This window comes from Lampetra planeri, chromosome 27 (genome assembly GCF_965212315.1).
Source record: "Lampetra planeri chromosome 27, kcLamPlan1.2.h2, whole genome shotgun sequence".
NCBI lineage: Eukaryota > Metazoa > Chordata > Hyperoartia > Petromyzontiformes > Petromyzontidae > Lampetra > Lampetra planeri.
The window spans coordinates 8950790-8970250 of NC_136133.1; the positions used below are offsets into that span (position 1 = coordinate 8950790).

Below are 19461 nucleotides of genomic sequence, written 5' to 3' on the forward strand. Positions count from 1 at the left end.
GAATGAGTGAATTACCGAAATGAATGAAAGTAAAAAAATAATTCCACGTAAACCGAGGATAGCTCCGAGATAGCAGACGAACCCGCGCTCAAAGATTCAAGTCAACATCATCACCTTCATCAACATCATCATCACCGTCCTCGATCCATCCACTGCTATGGACCGTGCAGTATTCCACTGTAGTCTGTGTTCCTTCAACGGAGGAGGAACAGCAAAACTACGCGAACGATTTCTCGCTGTCTCTCCTGGAGCCCTCTCGTCGTGGCGAAGAGCAGCCAAGATCTGCACGTTGGTGTTGAGCTCCAATTCTCAATGCTGCTGCTGTCATTGTCATCGTCATCATCTGCAAGGAGAAGAGTAGAATCCACTGCTGGACGAAGGCCGTGCTTGTCGTGAATTGAGCCGAACCTTTTTTTAAATAGAAATTGTTTGGTTAGAAAGCCGCGGATCTTCACGAGTGGACGGGTCCTGGTATGTATTCGTTCGGCAGCCGATGCACGGTGCTCGGTTATTTGCTAAAGCTATATATCATGCATTTCTGTGTTACCACGCTATATGATGATGTACCAATGAACCATATGATAACATCTCTTTAACTTAACTGGACTTTTGCGCTCTAGTTAGATGCAAGCTACGCGACTGCTGGCAAGAGTGACCCAGCTGCCGACGGTGCATCCTGTCGCTGTGCATTTAAAGGCCCCCGTCATCAGCACAGACCGGCGTCTACGTCACCTAGTTGAAGGGCGATAAACTCGGCGCTCGCAAAGTCTTGTCCGGACGTTTCGGGGAGTCTCTGCGCCGCAACTGGACATTTTGGTGACGGTGCTCTGGCTCAGCCTCTGCGTCCAAACAAACCCGGGCGACACACAAACTCCACCATGGCCGAGAACTCCAACAGCAGTAGCAGCAGCAGCAACAGCGGCGCCGAGGGCTCGTCGGAGTGCGTGGTCTCCTACTACGGACTCAACTGCACCAAGATGAACTTCTCTAAGAGCGAGAGCACCCTGATCGTGGGCACCATGAGCTTCTTCATCGCCGTCACCATCCTGAGCAACCTGCTCATCATCAGCGCCGTCGCCTTCTTCCGGCAGCTGCAGACGCGAGCCAACGCGCTCGCCCTGTCGCTGGCCTTTTCCGACCTCCTCGTCGTTGTGGTAATCATGCCCCTCGCCATGGTCAAGTCGGTCTACAAATGCTGGTTCTACGCGCGGTGGCTCTGCAACGTGCAGTTCTTCTGGGACTACTGGTTCACGACCGCGTCGGTGCTGCACCTGAGCTGCATCGCCTACGACCGCTACGTGGCCATCTGCGACCCCCTGCGCTACCAGCAGCGGGTGACGCGACGCACCCTGACGTTCATGCTCCTCTTCTGCTGGATCGCCTCGGCCCTGCTGTCCACGCCGATCCTGCTCAGCATGAGCCCCACGCTGTCCAAGGGACGGATCGAGACGGTCGGCTGCCCCGACGACTGCCGTTTCCTCATCAGCGTGGGCATCCTCTTCGCCATCGGCATGTGGCCCTACTTCACGTCCGTGCTACTCATCGTGCTCATGTACGGCCGCATCTATCGAGTGGCGCGCGGCCAGGCACGCAAGATCGCTGCGATGGACCGCGCCTCGTCGGTCCTCGGTGGCGGGGAGGAGGCCGGCAGGGCCGCGGCGAGTCGCTGGGCCAGCATGAAACGGGAGCACAACGCGACCAAGACGCTGGGTGCTATCATCGCCGCCTTCATCATCTCTTGGCTGTCGTTCTACATCATCGCCGTGATATTCACGATGGACGAGAGCGTCCTCCTGGCCTACAAAGTGGCCGTGTGGATCGGCTACATGAACTCGGCCATCAATCCCATCCTGTACGCCACCTTCAACAAGCAGTTCCGGCACGCGTTCAAGGAAATTCTGAGCCTCAATGTGTTTTTGTCTCCGGCGGACAGGAACAAGGAGATGCAATGAGGACGTTGGAGAGATGGAGCTGTGCTGATTTCCGACGAGGTTTTTTAAATTTTATTTTTCTGGAATGATGTTCAACGTTTCACTCCGCGTGCTGGCAGCTTCTTCACACTAACCCAGTTCCTTAAAGGAGCTCACTGCACCGAGCTCTGCGACGTGCTTTCGAGTTGTACCGCACGCCATTCGTGCACGGTGTTCGACGTTTCGCTCTGTGTGCCGGCAGATTCAAGATCTTGAAGAAGTGGGGGGTTGAGTCTGCATAACAGCTGTTACAGGCTGCGGGGCTACCTGGAGGAAAGCTGACAGCGGTTGAGATATATCCATTATTTTACCGAATACTTTTGCACATCCACGTCTCCCCACTGACCAGCGTCGTGAAGTATGGTCAAATAACCTCCGCAACCCATCGCGGGGTCGAGAAGCAAGCCATCCAACAACAGTGGATTGGCAAGTGTTCCTGGTCGAGCTCCCAGTCCGTGGACCGAAGCGTCGGACATCGCGTCGGAGAGATACGCAGCACGGAGACAAATAAATATCTACGCAGTCCATTGATTCCACACTTGAATCACCTGGTGGTAGTGATGGTGACGATGCTGCGTTGGCAGTGGTGCATACGCACAGACAACAACAATAACAACTCGCACAAGTGAAAAGTACAGTATATAAAAGTGAAATTCCAGTCAATTGTGCTTATTCAGGGGGCGTTGTGTTGTATAAAAAGGGTGATTGCCCGAAACGTCGTAAATTATATATGTATTGTTTCAAGGTCGCACACACCGCGTTATTGTTGCACATGTTGGGTCTTCTTGTGAACACTTTAATGGATCTGAACCCTCTCCCCGTCTGCACTCACACCCCCCACCCCAGTTTGAAAGAGGGAGGGGAGCGGGATAATATTTTTTCGGAGCTCAGCCCCGGATAGCTCTGTATGAAATGAAGCGACGTAGAATGTACATGTAGATGTACGTTGAAATTATTTCGCAACTTACGTAGCCAACCGTGCTAATCGGAGGTGCGGGGGAACACAAACACCGTTCTAAGGAAATACATTTTCAATCTAGATTCAAAAGTGCTTAGCTCCGAATCAAAAGCCAAACGCATTCCGTTGTTGGCGTCGCTGTAGGGACGTAGATGCGAGGTGTATTCATGATTGTACACCGGCAGAGATCCTCGGCTGCGATTCGATTCAAGAATCGATTATTATATCAACAACAAAAAAAAACATTATGTTGAATCTAGCGGCCTCTAGTGGCCGTAGAAGTCGCGTCAGTACGTTACGTACCACACCTCATAAATACAAAAGTGTGCATTCGTTACTTACATTATCCAACGCGTGCATCGCGAGCCTCTGCATGCATTTGAAAGCCGCTTTGGTCTCTCCACTGCTGTAAGGAATAAGAGTACAATACATTAGTGGTGTAATGCGAGCAAGGACAGGGTGGTTGCCGGCCTCCTCGCCACTCACACGTGCCGGGGTAGTGAGAGTGTGTGGGAGGGGCCATTGCTCACCTCGCTCCAATGGGAGCGGGGTTGACGGGGGGGGGGGCGGAGGCAGAGGCAGGGCGGAAGGTGGAGTTGGGTCACGTGGGAGAGAGGGATATAAGGAGAGAGCCGGAAGGAGAAGGGGGGAGGAGAGAGTGAACCAAGGAGGGATCCACGCAGGAGGGTGGAAGGAGCCGTGGCGTGATTTCCACATGGTCGGGGAGTGATAGGCACCCACGGAAAGGCAGAGTGCGTGGGGTGCGGCCAGAGAGGGGAGCGTGCGGGATCGCACAGACGGAGAGAGAGACAGGGGAGTGTGTGCGGAGTACCCGAAGGGCGGTGTGGCCGGGCCTGATGAGGGAGAGCACACGGAAGGGTGCCAGGTGACGGCGTGGCGAGAGCCACAGGGGAGAGTGCGCGGGGCGCACGGACGCACGGAAGGCGAGGCCGGAGCGAGGACCAGCGGGTGCGTGGAAGAACCCAATAAAGGACACGGAGAACAACGAAGTGTGAAGGAGTCCTTTATTACACTGGTGTCAGAAGTGAACCAAGATGTCCAAGCATCTTAAAAAGAAGATCGTACCTGCACCATCCTCGGACGACGAAGACGAGAGTCCAACAACAGCGGCGTTCCCGACGACAGAAGGAGGAGGCGAGGTGCTGACAGGCGACACGCTGGGGGTGCAAGAGGTCGTAGGAGCGGCGGGGCCGTCTGCTGCAGCGGGCGCCGAGGAGGGCTGGCGACAAGTCACGGCTGAACTGGAGTTGCTGCGGGCCACGCTCACACAACTGTGCGCCCTGGTGACGGCGACGACGAGGCCGGATCGACCGAGTGGGGAGCCGTCCGCCATTGGGGCCCGTGCGACGCTTCCCGCCTTCTCCGCCACTCAGCAAGACGCCGCCATCTTGGGCGGGGCCGTGGACGAAGCGCGGGAAGCCGCCATCTTGGGCGGGGCTGTGGACGAAGCGCGGGAAGCCGCCATCTTGTCACCGCGGGAAGCCGCCATCTTGTCACCGCGGGAGGCCGCCATCTTGTCACCGCATGCAGCTGCCGTCTTGTCAACGCAGGAAGATGCCATCGTCTCGTCACCGTGTCGACTTCCGTCAGCGGATTGTGGCGACTCAGGGAACCGTAGTCATCATCTGACGATGCTGAAAGAATTTTCCATTGGAGGTGACTGGAGTGCGTTCGCCTGCCGCTTCGAGGCGGCGGTCCGCTCTGCAAAGTGGACGGATGCGGAGGCTCTGGAAGTCCTGCCGACGCTCCTCGATGACGAATCAGTCCGGTTTTTCCGCTCCATTAAAGCCGCAAGGAAGACGACGCTCAAGGCCGTTTTTGAAGAGATGGCAGAGGCTTATGAGCCCCCGGACGATGCTCATCGCAGGTTCATTAAACGGCAACGGGCTCCGGAGGAATCTCCTGTGGCGGTCGGGTCCACCATTGCGGGATCGCCAGGACAGGGGGGGTGCCGGACGGCGGACCGACCTGCTGTGCTTCCGCTGTGGCCGTCGGGGTTACTTCGCCAGGGAATGTTGGGCTCGCCCTCGGCCGCCACTCCAGCAGGAGGCCCCTGCCAAGGCTGCGACAAGTCAAGAACAACCACGACAGGCAAGTCGGTACGCATCAGACACCCGGCAAGGCCGGTCACCTCATGCATCACTTTCGCCGCGGGGTCAGGATAATGTTACTAGCAGGGTAGCGCTGGAAGAGCCGTGTTGCTCGCTCACGCAGTGGCGCAACTTGGCACAGAGGGTAGTTGCGGCCGCTACTGGGTCGTCCACTGTGCCGGGTTCCATCCAAGGGGTGGACGTGCATATTTTGGTGGACTCGGGTGCGTCCACAACTATTATCTCGGACGTCATATTTCACCTTCTGTCCATTCCTCCGGAGCGGGTGCGACCGGTTTATGACTCGTGCATAGCGGTGAATGGGGGTAGTATGGGCATTGTGGGTCAGGTGGACGCCAGCATAATGGTTGGGGGTGTTTCGGTATCTGGGACGGTGTTAATTTCTAGGTCCCTCATGGTGCCCTGTTTGTTGGGAACAGATTTCCTGGCGAAAATGCCCATTCAGATTCGGGTGGATCAAAATTGTATCCAATTACCGGGGGGCCGCCAGATTGCCTTCTTACCATCACCCTGGGGCCAGTCCATTCCTGACCATCAGGTGCAGGCGCTCTCCGAAGTATCGGTTGATGTTCCACCTGGATCGCAAATGCTTATTCCGCTGCGTTATCGGAAACCACTCCCGGGAATCGAGAGGGCGGCAGGTGTTTTGTTGTCACCGTCCAATGTTGTAACGGGGGGCTTGACATTAGTGGGGGCGCAGACGATTGTTCAGCCTGGGCAACCCCCATTTTTGCAGGTTTTGAATGGGACTGAAGAGAATGTTAGTGTGTGGGCCGGAACGGTTTTAGCTCATGCTACGACTGCCTTCACGGCCCATGACGATGGGGGCCTCCGGGGCCTCCATTCCTTCCCGTCCCACCCCTGCCTTTTCGTGACCCCTGCGTGTCCTTTGCGACGGACACTAATTCATCGACACTTGCACTGCTCTCGCCATCGAAATCACTCTATTCCTGTAACCGCTTTTTAAACCATATTATAGGGCGCCTTGAACTAAGGCGCTCTATGAATGTAAAATAAGATGAATTAAAAAATAATGGTGTATCTCACGAAACCAGAAAAGGGGATAAGTACACGGGACTCTTAATGTCCCGGCTGCAGGAATCCATACTCTTTGGTTCTTTCGGTAAAGTCACGTAGGTAGAAAATAAAATAAATCACGACGTTTCGGGCGCAACACAAGCGTCCATCATCAGGTGGGAAAGCATGGTCTGCCTCAGCAGCAGACCATGCTTTCTAATACTGTTTTTAAAACAGTCTGAGGCAGGCCATGCTTTCCCACCTGACGATGGACGCTTGTGTTGCGCCTGAAACGTCGGGATTTATTTAATTTGATACCTACGTGACTTAACCGAAAGATTGACACATTTCCCCGGAAAGCATCCACCTCGGTAAGAGATCACCTCTGGGGGGGGGGGGGGGACAGATTCTCCTGGCAATCCTGCAGAACACTCCACTCACAGCGGCACCATAAGTGCCCTCCACCGTGCTGTATGTTGAACTTCTTTCGCATCGCACATTGTCACAGAGTGCCCCCTTGACTGGACTCGACGGTGGACTCACGTGGACTCACGTGGACTCAGGTCCCTACCCACATGCCACTGATGAAGCTGCTGACGACGAGAACAAATAACATGGCTACCGAACCAGTGTGTCTGTTACTCACTCCATGACACTCTCTCTGTCTCTCTCCGAGTGCACGAGTAGATGTAGTCGATAGTCCACGTCCAGACTGAGTTCATTGTATCTTGACAGATCTCTATTCTAGAAATGTAGGCTTTAATCAGATTTATATTGATGGTACCATTATCATCAACAGAACGCCCTCATAATCAACGTTAGCAATAGCAGAATCAGCAGCCTAAAAATAATAATCATCATTATGAGCAACTTATGCATCAGCAGAAGAATAATCACAATCAGCAACATCATCATCAGCGTTATAAACATCATCATTAGCAGCAGCAGAATTCCGTGCGGTCACGAGTAATAATTCCACTTATCCCACGTGACCCTTAAAAGGAAAATAAAATCTCCCCTAACTTTCTCACGGGATCGCTAATTTGCCCGAGGCTGTTTTAAAACAAGCGCTCCTCGTTAACCCGCGATGGTCCCCTGAGGGCCGCGATTCGTGAAGCTCCACCCAGTTGCAGAGAAAACCACGAAGGTGAGGCCAGGGCCGTCCATAGCGGGGTGAAACGCCCCCCCCCCCCCCACAAAGCGCGGGGCCCGGGGCATTGGCCCCGGCTCTGAGTAAGGCTATACAGTAAAGATTTTCCCACTGACGGTGGAGTGTTTGAGTGGGGCGGGGGATGGGGTGGAAGTTGGGGGGCAAGGGAATGGATGTCCTGCCCTGCAGACCACGTGGAAGTGTAGTCTACACGTTGATAACTCTACAGACCACGTGGCAATGCAGTTTGTACGTTGATATATCAATGTCGTTTTTACTTCATTGGGTAAAAATAAAAAACAACACTGCTCCCTAGTGGTAGAATAATGCCCGCGCGTCAGAGATCAAAAACGGGTTTTGATTCCTTACCCTCACCCGTACCCGGCCACACCAGGGTTGCAAACGGGTAACCGTACCCTACCCGATACCCGGCTACCCGTACCCGGCCGGGTATCGGGTAGGGTACGGGTACCCGATTGCGAACTCTGGGATGAAGCCATGTTGCAGGCGCGGGTGGGTTGATTCTAGGAACTTGAATTGTGAGAAAAGACAAGACGTTGGGAAATGAGTGACAAACGGTGACTCACCAGTGACTCACGGCCTACCCGTACCCGTACCCGGCCGCACCAGGGTCGCAAACGGGTACCCGTACCCGGCCGGGTACGGGTAGCCGGGTATCGGGTAGGGTACGGGTATCGGGTACCCGATTGCAACCTCTACCGCGCGTGTTAGGAATGTTACGCACGATACAAACGATTTTCTCACTTGCAAATTAAATGACTTCGAAACAGTATTCATACTTATGTACAAAAGTCAGGACACATGGGGTTATACCATGTATTTTAACACTGAAGAGCATGCACACTCCAACCATACAGGCGTCAGAGTCGGGATCGAACCCACGACCTCCTGTATACCAGGCGAGGTATTTGGCATCTCGCGCTACGGTGGAAACTCATACAGAGGCAGGGCGAGGTCATACAAACTCCAAGTCTCCACACAGGCGCCTCTGCAATTAAAGCACCCAACACGGGCGATGTCAGAGCGCTCGGCACGCAGACGCAACGGAGCTCACGGTGAAGCCTCCAGTGCCGATGTTTTGTTTAGGTTCACGGAAGCAGTTTGGAGGGTTCTGCTTGGTGGCAACTCAAGTCCGATGGTGATCAACCCAAGCCCACAATGCAATGTCCGCTCACACCAACCGTGTCGTCTCCCCGTCACGAGCTTGCGATTGGCACCCACATCGCTTGCGTTGGATGTAATTCCACACAGCACTCAATGCACCTCCACGCCGCACTTGGTTAGTCAAAGGAGACGAATGCCACTCCCTTCTCTCTCTCTCTCTGGTGCGCAAGCCCTAGGTTGGGCACGCACCTCGTGGGTCACTCGACTGCAGTCCATGCGTGGAAGTCTGATGAGTTTGCTGGCCGTGAGTCTCACGCAGGTGTGAGGACCTCACTCCCTCCCAACACCCGCGCCCGGCTGTGGATCAACAGCACAAGCTCCACTCTCCTCCACACAGGGGCCTCAATGCGGCGAATTCGCACCCCGGGTCTACAGCAGTGGATCTAGCACTCGTGACCCTTTGTGTGGTGTCTCCACACTCCAGGAATTAATTTGTTATCCTTTATCCTACGTGACTCTGCTCCTCCTGCGTGCGTCTTGCTCCTGTTTGCTTCTGCTTGCTTGTGCCCGCTTTTACTCCTGCTACTTGCCCTTGACCTCTGCATTGGTCCGCCTTTTACTGCTTGTTCATCTGTTCCGCCAATGAAACCAGATTATCCGGATGCGACTTCCACCAACTCATGAACACGGCACATGAACACAGTACATGGTGGTCCAGATGTCTTGTGGGCCCCAATTAATTGACCCCGAACATTTGATTCCATATGCATATTTCTATTTTAAACAAATCTTACTTGAAACAATAATAATAATTACGTTTTCTAGAATTAAGACATGGGCCTCGGCCATGCCACTTGTAGAATTCACGATATGCATACGCACCGGTGCAATTTACAGTCTCACAACACCACACACGTTTCAGACAAACGTACTGGACAAATGCTATGTCCAGTGAGCGAATGCTACCTTCACGTCCGAGTTGGGGATCGAACCCAAATGCTCATTGCTGTAAGGCACACGTTATTACCACCCCGCTACCCACCCCCGCTACCCAGTAGTACGACCGGGTGCACCACAGTTAGTCGACAGGCAGGTGGGGTAAACTGTGGGTAACTCCCACCCTCTTCCAAGCATAGAAGAAGAGGCCAATCATACCATCCAGAGTGGCGTGAGCAGGCAATTATAGGGCTGCGCTCTAAATCGACGACTAATTGCGATCTGTCGTGGTGCACATTCGACTCGGAGTTGGTGTTTGTTCAGCAAAATGCTTACGCGTCACAACGCAAAAATAACCCAACACTCTACTCCCCGCCTCCCTACCTCTCTCCCTCCCTTCTCCCACCACCTCCCCCGCCACTTCCCTCCCTCTCCCACCATTTCCCACCGCAGCTCAGTGTGCAGCTCAACACGATTTGTTGTCGTCGTCTTCAAATGTCCCAAACGCCCCTAACCCCTGCACGGCCGAGCACGGCGGAGTTGAGAGCCATTAATTTTAATTGGTTTCATCCCACAGGGTCGAGGGGGTGTCGGGGGTAGGGTGAAGGGGGGTAGCCGGCAATGGGGCACGCGGGAGGGGGGGGTTCGATATAAACCCGGACGAGCGGTGAAAAAACGAGGGGCCGGGAGCGGAGGGGATCAGCAGCAGGGAGAGAAGGGCGGACGGATGAGCGTGGGAGAAGCGGTAAAACCACTCGCACGCACAACGGGTGCCCCAACCCGGTATTTGCCAACACAACAAGAGCGCACGAATCGCCTACTCCCCATATTTGTCTCTCCACATAAAAAAGGTTGTTTTTTTAGCGTCCCATTTATTCGCACGACCTTCTTCTGGGAGTCGCTGCGGTGGCGAGATGTTAACTCATTCGCCGGGTATGGTAGGAGGTTGTTAGTTCGATTCCAACCCTGACGCCGGCTGTAAATTAGTAGTTTTCATGTTCTCCCTGGGGTCCCGTGGATTTTTCTCCGGCTCCTCCGGTTTTTCTCTCCACATTTTGGAAGCATGCGCTTTGAGTATTTAGCTGCTAGACATTTCCACGTGATAATCCACGTCGGTGAGCTATAATTTGTGTCCAGGTCGCTTCTGAAAAAGAGCGCTAGAACTCAGTGGACCTTTACCTGGTAAAATAAAAATAGTTTATATAGTTTAGTTTTATCTCGACAGAATTGGTTTAATGCAAGCACAACTCTGGACCGGTTTCGACGTTTCAGGCTCTGCTTTAACCACTGCTGGCGAACTGTTAGAAGGTACGAGTGCTGCCGCTTCAATGCGAGTCGCCTGCATGATTGGTGACTCGTGATGGAACGTCCTACGGCGTCGTTGCTGAGAATAGGAATAGCAACATTATCTGCGGATGTCTTTATAGATATCCACAAATGTAGAAACAGGTATTTACGAATCGCACGAAATATTTTTTGTTTGCGGTAAATAGCTGGCTGCGAGGTGGCCAGAAGATGCGTATGACCCCAGTAGTTTATTGAATCCATCTTTGCGGAGCTTTAAGTCTGAGTCGTGGATTTGAAAAAAAATACATGTGAGCCCCGGGTAGTCTTAACAGATATCGAGCACCTATTAAGGCCAGCACGACGCTCGAGACGGTGATGCGTTCAAGAATACTCCTGGCCACCTTTGTCTCCCCAGTTGCTGATGTGAACCCACCGCGCCAGGTACTCCGAGTATATTCCTCAGCGGAAGATCAGGACCGCGTGCAGACACCGCTCGCCACCGATGCTAGCCGTGGCCAGGATCGAACTCAAGTGGCTAGGATCGTAGTGCAGTGCGTTAACCGATCCGCCACCGCTCATCACACTGGCCAGGTGTCTAAATGTCAGCGCTGGAGAGATGAGGGATACTGGGCGTTGTGCTCGCCACACCGCCCCACTCGAGTGCAGGGCCATTATTAATTGGTGATCGCTAACAACACTCATACGTGTGTGTCAACAGTATATGTATTCGTGTGTGTGTATACATAAGTCGATTCAGGCTCAAGTGAGCACCTGGTGGCGTGTGTAAACATTTCCACTGGGAAGACAAAGGTGGCCGGGAGTGTTGCTGTCCACGCACCTCCTGATGTGCCTTGCCGGCATCCAGATGTGCTCGCTAACAGCACTTTCCTCAAAAATATATTTGTCATTTTTGTGCATTTGGCAGGCGCGGTGGCTCAGTGGTTAGCGCACTTTACTACGAATCTGGCCAGCCGGATCGGTGTGCATATCACTAAGATTGACATTACGGTACGGTAGGAAATTAAGGTACGTGATTTTTTGGTTCTTAAGTACGGTACAAAATTGCTGTACGATATTTTTTGTGACCACGTACCGTACGAAAGTACAGAGTTTTTTCCAACCATTTTCCTCTTTTCATACCAACGCAGGTGATAAATTAGAAGCTATGCTTCTTATTTTCTGATAATCATTCTACTCTCTTGTCCTTAAAGGGCGGTTCCAACATTTAATACATCAGGTTTCAAAAAAACTAAAACGGCAGGCAAGATTCATTTCTCAAAATGGCACTTGCCATTGATAACAGATTTTAAACGGGTTTTTAATCAATATTTCGAAATTAAAATCCAATTTTAGATTATAATGTTATTTGTCAATTCGAGTAAAAAAGAGATCAAACAGGTTTACAGAGTATATTTTTAAGAGTAAGGAGCTTTCTACAAAATAACAAATTATGCAAAACTATATCCTATAGGCGTGCTTGTCATCTATCCCTTATTTACTGAGCTTTTATTTTTCTTTGGTACGATATAAGGGAACGAAATTATGGCACGCAATTTTACTGAAATGTTACCGTACTGGTCCATACCTGTCAAACCCTTATCAGTGCCTACCTTACTACAGACCAATTCAGACATTATTGGTCACCCCGTGCCCTAATAAATGTATCCTACAAAGTTCCATCAAAAGGGAGAAACACAAACAAATATAAAAAATGTGCCCTATTGATATGGATGTACACCGTATGGACCTGACAACTCAATTTCCCTGTACAAGAATACGGGATAATCCGTATGGGTTGACACGGTATGCTGGTACGACACGACATTTTTTCAAAGGTAGGGGTACGAAAATAAATGTAAAGTTTCGGTATGAAACTACGATGCAATATTATTGTTTTGTTCGAGGAAGAAATACTCGAAGAGAAATCTCATACGGTGTCGTTACTGCCAACCCTTGCTCGCAACTGATGTTAGTCGGGTCTAGGAAACAACTTCAGCAGCCGGGTTCATAGCACCGTGCGATAACCATTGTGCCACCACTCCACCCGTGTATGTATGTACGCCTACATGTATATTGTTCCTGTATGGGTATGTATATGTATGGGGAGCGGTATTGAGTGATGACCGCGCTGCACTACGAACCCGGCGACCCGAGTTTAATTCCCGCTCACTATCAACACCAATGACGATTATGTTAACCGGTTCTGGACCTCCTCTAGGTCGACTCAGCCTCAAATGAGGACCTTATGCGATGTGTGACATCCGCGCTGGAGAGACAAATGTGGTCGGGCGTAGTGGTGCCCACCCACCCCCTCGCTTACTGTGCTTGCCTTCATAGGTGCTCGTTAACATCACTTGCCCCAACGGTCTATTAAGGCCATTAGGGGGAACTTCATTATTGTCTTTGTATGCCTATATCTATATATGTATGTGTGCTTATACGTATATGTCTCCATCAAAATACATTTAAACAGATGTGATCTCCGACTGACAGCACTCGTCACTATACCATGATGACGAGTCTCAATTCGAATGAAATCGCTCCACAGTTATCTATCACTGCATCACCGCTGCTGTCAGTCGGTCAACATTTGCTAAACACGTGCATGGATCGGTCCCTAAGACAACACGGCGGCAATGTCAGTTCTTCGGGAACCGCTGATGATGTTTGCGTCATGCTTTTTGTGCACGTGTGTTCTGTTAAACCAGTTAACCCCCAACTGGCGGCCTCCAAGTGCTCTTCTATTGGCTCGAGCTTCGCGCTCGAACCGTGTCCGTATTAGGGGCGAGACTCGAGACACCACTGACCCTGAGATCTAGATAGAGGTCGCCAGTCCCGTTCAATCTCCCGGCGCGGCAGACGATACAATTGGCACGTGTCGTAAATCCACCCGCACCCACGGTGGCCTTTGTCCAGCTAGCAGTATGGTTGGGTACTGCGCTTTATTTATGTATTTATTAATTTGTTTTTAGTGACGTTCTCATCTTTCTTAAAAACGCAACTGTTTTCATTTCACCATGTAACTCACTGAGCTACTGACTCACTGGCGACCTGGCCAAATATGATAGCTCAATGCAATGGCTTATCATCACGTGGAAACATATCAGCGATATATTCGAAACGCGTGTTACTAAATGTGGAGGGAAAACCCCCGAGGACCCGGAGAAAAATCCACGCGACCACGGGGAAAACATGCAAACTCCAAATACACAGCAGCAGGCGTCAGGGTCGGGATCCAACGCACGACCTCCTGTAGACCAGGCGAGCGCGTTAACATCTCGCCACGGTGGCGCCCGTTGGACTGCAGCCCTCCTATTGTGTTTGTTGTTGTAACTTCCCGACCCACCCCGATTGGACATCTGTGGAAAAGGGCTTCATAGCTCATAGAATTTCTCCAGGATTAAAAAAATATTCTGACGATGACTCTTCACGGCACAGTCTATCCAGACTGTAGCTGTCTACGCCTCCGTACATGCCGTGATGAAGGGCCATTGGTCCGAAACGTCGCCTATTATATTTATGTTTTATTTAAGGCCACAGCGATATTGACGAATGTGGTGATATTTAGTTTTGTGATCAACACGGTTGCAAATAAAACGAGGCGATTTTAACCCAAACTAGGATTAGGGTATAAATAAGAAACATTGTTTCCACATTCGTGACTTACACTGCCGGCGAGGCGGTGCGAAGCTTAATAGCTCATCGGATTCCTTATATATTCCTTATATATATTGTGATTGTGTAATCTTCGCTAACTAGTTTCCACTCATCCCTCAAAACGCACTAATTTTCTCGTTATTTAACGATTAATCTTTTATGTTTTGATTTGCTAAGTAGTGGGGTTTTGTTTTTGTATTATCTGTGGAAGGGACTGGCTAATTGATGTGCAGCGTTGTTCGATGCAATTGCATGAATGGCGCTATATCAAATGAAATAATTACAATCATGTTCCCTAGCTCATCGCACAACCACATAGTTTCCCCCTTCGAATAACCATGATCCTTGTTCCTTCTTCATAATCTCTTTCCATGGCAACATCTCATTCCCCATCCATCCAATCCAATTGACATCACGCATCACATGTTTGCCGATGACTTCTATTTTTTTTATTCACCTAATCTCTGCCATTGCATTCACACGTGCACCATTGTGGATTATGTGCAAAGCGCCTCGGTCAAGGCGCTAAATAAATGGCGATAAGATGCGTCCATTGCATATTGCAGAAGTAATTCAGGCGTGGAGCGAGAGATGGCGCGGCGGTTAGCACATGCCTGAATTATTTCTGCAAAATGCAACGGCTCCCTCATCTCGGTACCTGGACTGTGCCCTATATCTCCACCGTGACCGCTCGTATCCTTGTGCGCAATCCACTCACTGCAGACGCCAACCATGGATAACTCCTCGCTCGCCTCGTCGCCCAGCTGCGTCATCTCCTTCTCCAACCTCAACTGCACGCCGACCTCGCTGAAGTCCAAGCACGACCGTGCCGTCGCGGTGTTCACCATTAGCTTATTCATCGTCATCACCATCCTCAGCAACCTGCTCATCGTCAGCGCCGTCGCCCTATTCAGGCAGCTGCAGACGCAGGCCAATGCCCTCGCTCTGTCGTTGGCCGTGTCCGACCTCCTCGTCGGGGTGGTCATCATGCCCCTGTCCCTAAACAAGTCGGTCTACAAGTGCTGGTTCTACGCGCCCCTACTCTGTCACGTGCACTTTTTCTGCGACTACTGGTTCACGACCGCGTCGGTGCTGCACCTGAGCTGCATCGCCTACGACCGCTACGTGGCCATCTGCGACCCCCTGCGCTACCAGCAGCGGATGAACAGGAGGGCCCTGGTGGTCATGCTCCTCTTCTGCTGGCTCTGCTCGGCCCTGCTGTCCACGCCGATCCTCCTCAGCCTGAGCCCCACGCTGTCGCAGGGAACCATCGCGAAGAACGGCTGCCCCGATGACTGCCGCTTCTTCATCAGCGTGGGCATCCTCTTCGCCATCGGCATGTGGCCCTACTTCACGTCCGTGCTCCTGGTTGTGCTCATGTACGGCCGCATCTATCGAGTGGCGCGCGGCCAGGCGCGCAAGATCGCCGCGATGGACCGCGCCTCGTCGGGCCTCGGCGGCGGGGAGGAGGCCGGCAGGGCCGCGGCGAGTCGCTGGGCCAGCATGAAACGGGAGCACAACGCGGCCAAGACGCTGGGCGCTATCCTCGCCGCCTTCATTATCTCCTGGCTGCCCTACTACATCATCGCCATCATGCTCACGGTAGACGAGAGCGTCATTCTGCCCTACAAGGTATCGGTGTGGCTCGGCTACATGAACTCGGCCATCAACCCCATCCTGTACGCCACCTTCAACAAGCAGTTTCGACGCGCGTTCAAGGCCATTCTGACCTTCAACACGTACCCGTCAAGAGCCGCAGATGACGAGATGAGTTCGACGAAGAATTAGGTCCACCCCTACCCCCACCCACCCGGCCACCCACACTCACACACGTATTTATGATACGATATTAGTAGAAGAAAAAAAGTTTTGCTGGCTGGCTGGCTGGAGGCAACGACGGACGATCATCTCCACCCAGAGGACGTGTGGGCTGCTCGCGTATGTCTGTACAAAAATAACTCAATATATTCGTAAATAATAACACTGTGGCATTATATTTATGTTAAAATAGATGATATGCGACGTTACGGGCAATATCCCTTCTTTATAAAACATATATGAATATATAAGCTCGAGATGAGACTTATTATATACTGTGTGGGCAGTTGGTGTTTACGGGCGTGAGGCTCGATCACAAAGGGTCAAAGTTTCACATTGTCTGCCAGGAGGGAGGGGCGATGCTGCGACTTGGATTTTACCGAATTAAGTAAACTTGCGGTGTACATACTCTTTGTTTTTTTCGGTAAAGTCAAGTTGGTAAAATACAATAAATGAAAACAACTAAATTAAATCACGACGTTTCGGAAGCAACACAAGCCTCCATTTTCAGGTGGAACACGCCACAGCAAAATCACCACAGTGAAGACGGAGGCTTGTGTTGCTTCCGAAACGTCGTGATTTAATTCAGTTGTTTTCATTTATTTAATTTAAAATTTCACCTACGTGACTTTACCGAAAAAACCAAAGAGTATGAATCCTTGCAGTCACGAAAGCTTCAAATCTAGAATTGCGGTGTATATTTTCAAACATTGGACTATGCGAACAGTGACGCCGGCAAGGGAGAGTCTTACTCGCTTTCGAATGACGTCACGCGATCTCGAGCGTCTACCGTGAAGCAGACGGCGCTCGTCGACGGTGAATGCACCCGCATCATTAACTAGGGCGGCCGCCGGAGTCGGTGCCGCGAACCACGTGCTAGCGGCTCGGTGAAATGTTCCCCTTTGTCGCGAGGACCCTCTTTTGAAATTAAGCCTTGAGCATCAGCGAGGGGTTTCCGAGGTAATTAATTAAGTGATGTATATCATCCGATCTTTCCTGCCAGTATCAAAGTGTAATAAACGACTGGACCACGATGTCTGGCTCAGTGTCCTTTATTCGGTTCGTGCTGTACACCCACACGGCTGTCTTTACTCTGTAGCTTCTCCACGGTGCTGACTCCAATGTCGGCCCGATCCACAACAGCAGCTCCGCTGCTGTTTCTCTCACACAGCCCCCCTTGGCTGTACTCGCTGCAACTCCTCTCCCTCCGCAGCTCTGACAGCCTCTTGCTGTCTCTCTCTCTCTCCGCAGCTCCTCCTGGCAGCCACACTGCTGCCTCTAACATGCAGCCCTCTCTCTCTCTCTCTCCGCAGCTCCTCCTGGCAGCCACACCGCTGCCTCTAACACGCAGCCCTTCTGGCTGTCTCCTCTGCAGCTGCACACCACTCCGCAGCTTCCTCTTATCTTCGGGGTTGGCTCCCGATGGCCGTCGGCGCCCCCCCCTCTTCTCACTCGCCCCCGTGGCCTCACTCTTTTCCGCTCACACCCCGACTGCCTTCCCCTTCCGGTTTACCCGCTTAAGGACCCGAACCTTCCCCCCACGTCACATGACTCCACCCCCCGTGACGTCACATCCGGAAGGTCGCTTACGCCCGCATTACACCACCCTCCCCCGTAGAAAAATCCCAGCCGACCTCGGCTGACCAATAGCAAATCGTAATGCGGCGAACCGAGCTTCCCCCCCTAAAGGACACTAAGCATACAATGTAACAGCAAGAACAACAACAACAACGCAATTAACATCAACGAACGTACAAAAAGCATGCAATAAATACAACTGTAAGAAAAAAATAACAAGACAACAACAATCAACGAAACGTAAGCGATTTGGAACGTGTGCGGGTCGCCGGCCCGTCCCGGACGGTCGGCGGCCCACTCGCAGAACGGGAACGCGATGAAAGTCGAGGAATGACAGGGGGTAATCCCCCTGTCGCAGCTGGAAGTCCACCGCCGTCCCGTGTCTCTAAAGAGTTAGTCTTGGGCTTGTCCTGTGACCGTGCCCGCAGCTGGGTCGGAAGGGCTGCAGGGCTCGAAGGTCCCGCAGACCTGGCAGGCGTCCTCCGAGCAGGGCCCCTCGTCCCCCGCAATGTCACGGCCGGCCTGTCTGGAACAGGTACGACAGGCGCTCTAGCAAGATCAATGGACGCAGGCAGGGGAGAGTCAGCAGCAACAGACCCCGGCAAGGCAACATTGGGGGATGACGCATCATGTAAGGGAGCAACATATGGTTTCAAGCGCGACGTATGCACAACCCAGCGACGAGACCCAATCTGGACGCGTGCTGACTGTGGGTTGGGAACCGCAATGAGGCGTACGGGACCATGCCAGGGTTTGTGCAATTTCGGCGAGGTCCCCGGACGTACCTGTGGACAATGAAGCCAGGCTAGGTCCCCAACCTTCCAAGGGCACTCCCCCTCAGACCGTCGCGCATATCGCTCGTTCCGGGCCTGGGCTTTGGCCGTAGCCACGCGGGCATTCTCCCGCGCCTCCGTGACTCGGCGAACCGTGTCCTGAATGTATTCAGGAAGTGGTTTACGAGGTCCCTTCACCCCAGTTCCCAATTGCACATCCACCGGCGGCACGTTTTCCCGACCATACATAAGGTAAAACGGCGAATATCCTGTAGCCGCATGAGGCGTCATCCTGTACGCCGAAAGCACCCCGGGGATGTGCAGATCCCAATCTGATTGTTGTTCACTCACGGTATGGCAAAGCATGGCAGACAATGTCCTGTTCAGCCGTTCAACCATACCATCCGTCTGCGGATGGTATGGGGATGTCCGTACTTTCTTAGTCCCAAGGCCCGCGCACACTTCCGCCAATAATTTAGAAGAGAAATTCCTGCCCTGGTCCGTGAGGAGTCTCTCAGGCGCCCCCTTATCCATAATATACCCAAACAAAAAGGCGTCGGTAATGGCCGCGGCCGACTGATCGGGCAACGGCCAGGCCATCGGCCAACGGGAGAGGTACTCAACCCCTACCAGCAAATATTTATTACCCCTCGCCGATGGTGGAAAAGGTCCCAATATGTCCAGTGCCACCAATTCATTGACTCGAGACACCTGAATCGACTGGAGAGGCGGCACGTAAGGATGTTTCGGCGGCTTACGTCGTGCACACGCAGGGCACGCGCGCACGTGCCCTACGACATCTGTCGCCATGCCGTGCCAAAAATAATGACGTTGCAACGTCAACAAGGTCTTCTGCACCCCTAAATGTAAGAGAGTGTCACAATGGAGGGTTCTAATCAACTCGAATCGCAAGGACGTTGGTACCACCAGGCGCCAACGTTCCTGGAACCCCTCCCGCCACATAAGCAGACCATCTCGGAGAGCGGTTTGCGGCCCCACAGCCGTACTCGGACTCCCATTGTCCTTAGCAGACCGCTTCCGCAAGGACACCAATGACTCA

At 52.4% G+C, this 19461-nt stretch overlaps 2 pseudogenes; both read left to right on the forward strand.

The window, feature by feature from the left end:
• The first annotated feature begins 878 nt into the window (after positions 1 to 878).
• LOC144727866 (trace amine-associated receptor 365 pseudogene) lies at positions 879 to 1952 on the forward strand (annotated as a pseudogene).
• A 13012-nt stretch (positions 1953 to 14964) lies between these two features.
• On the forward strand, positions 14965 to 16020 carry LOC144727867 (trace amine-associated receptor 365 pseudogene; annotated as a pseudogene).
• Positions 16021 to 19461: the final 3441 nt, after the last annotated feature.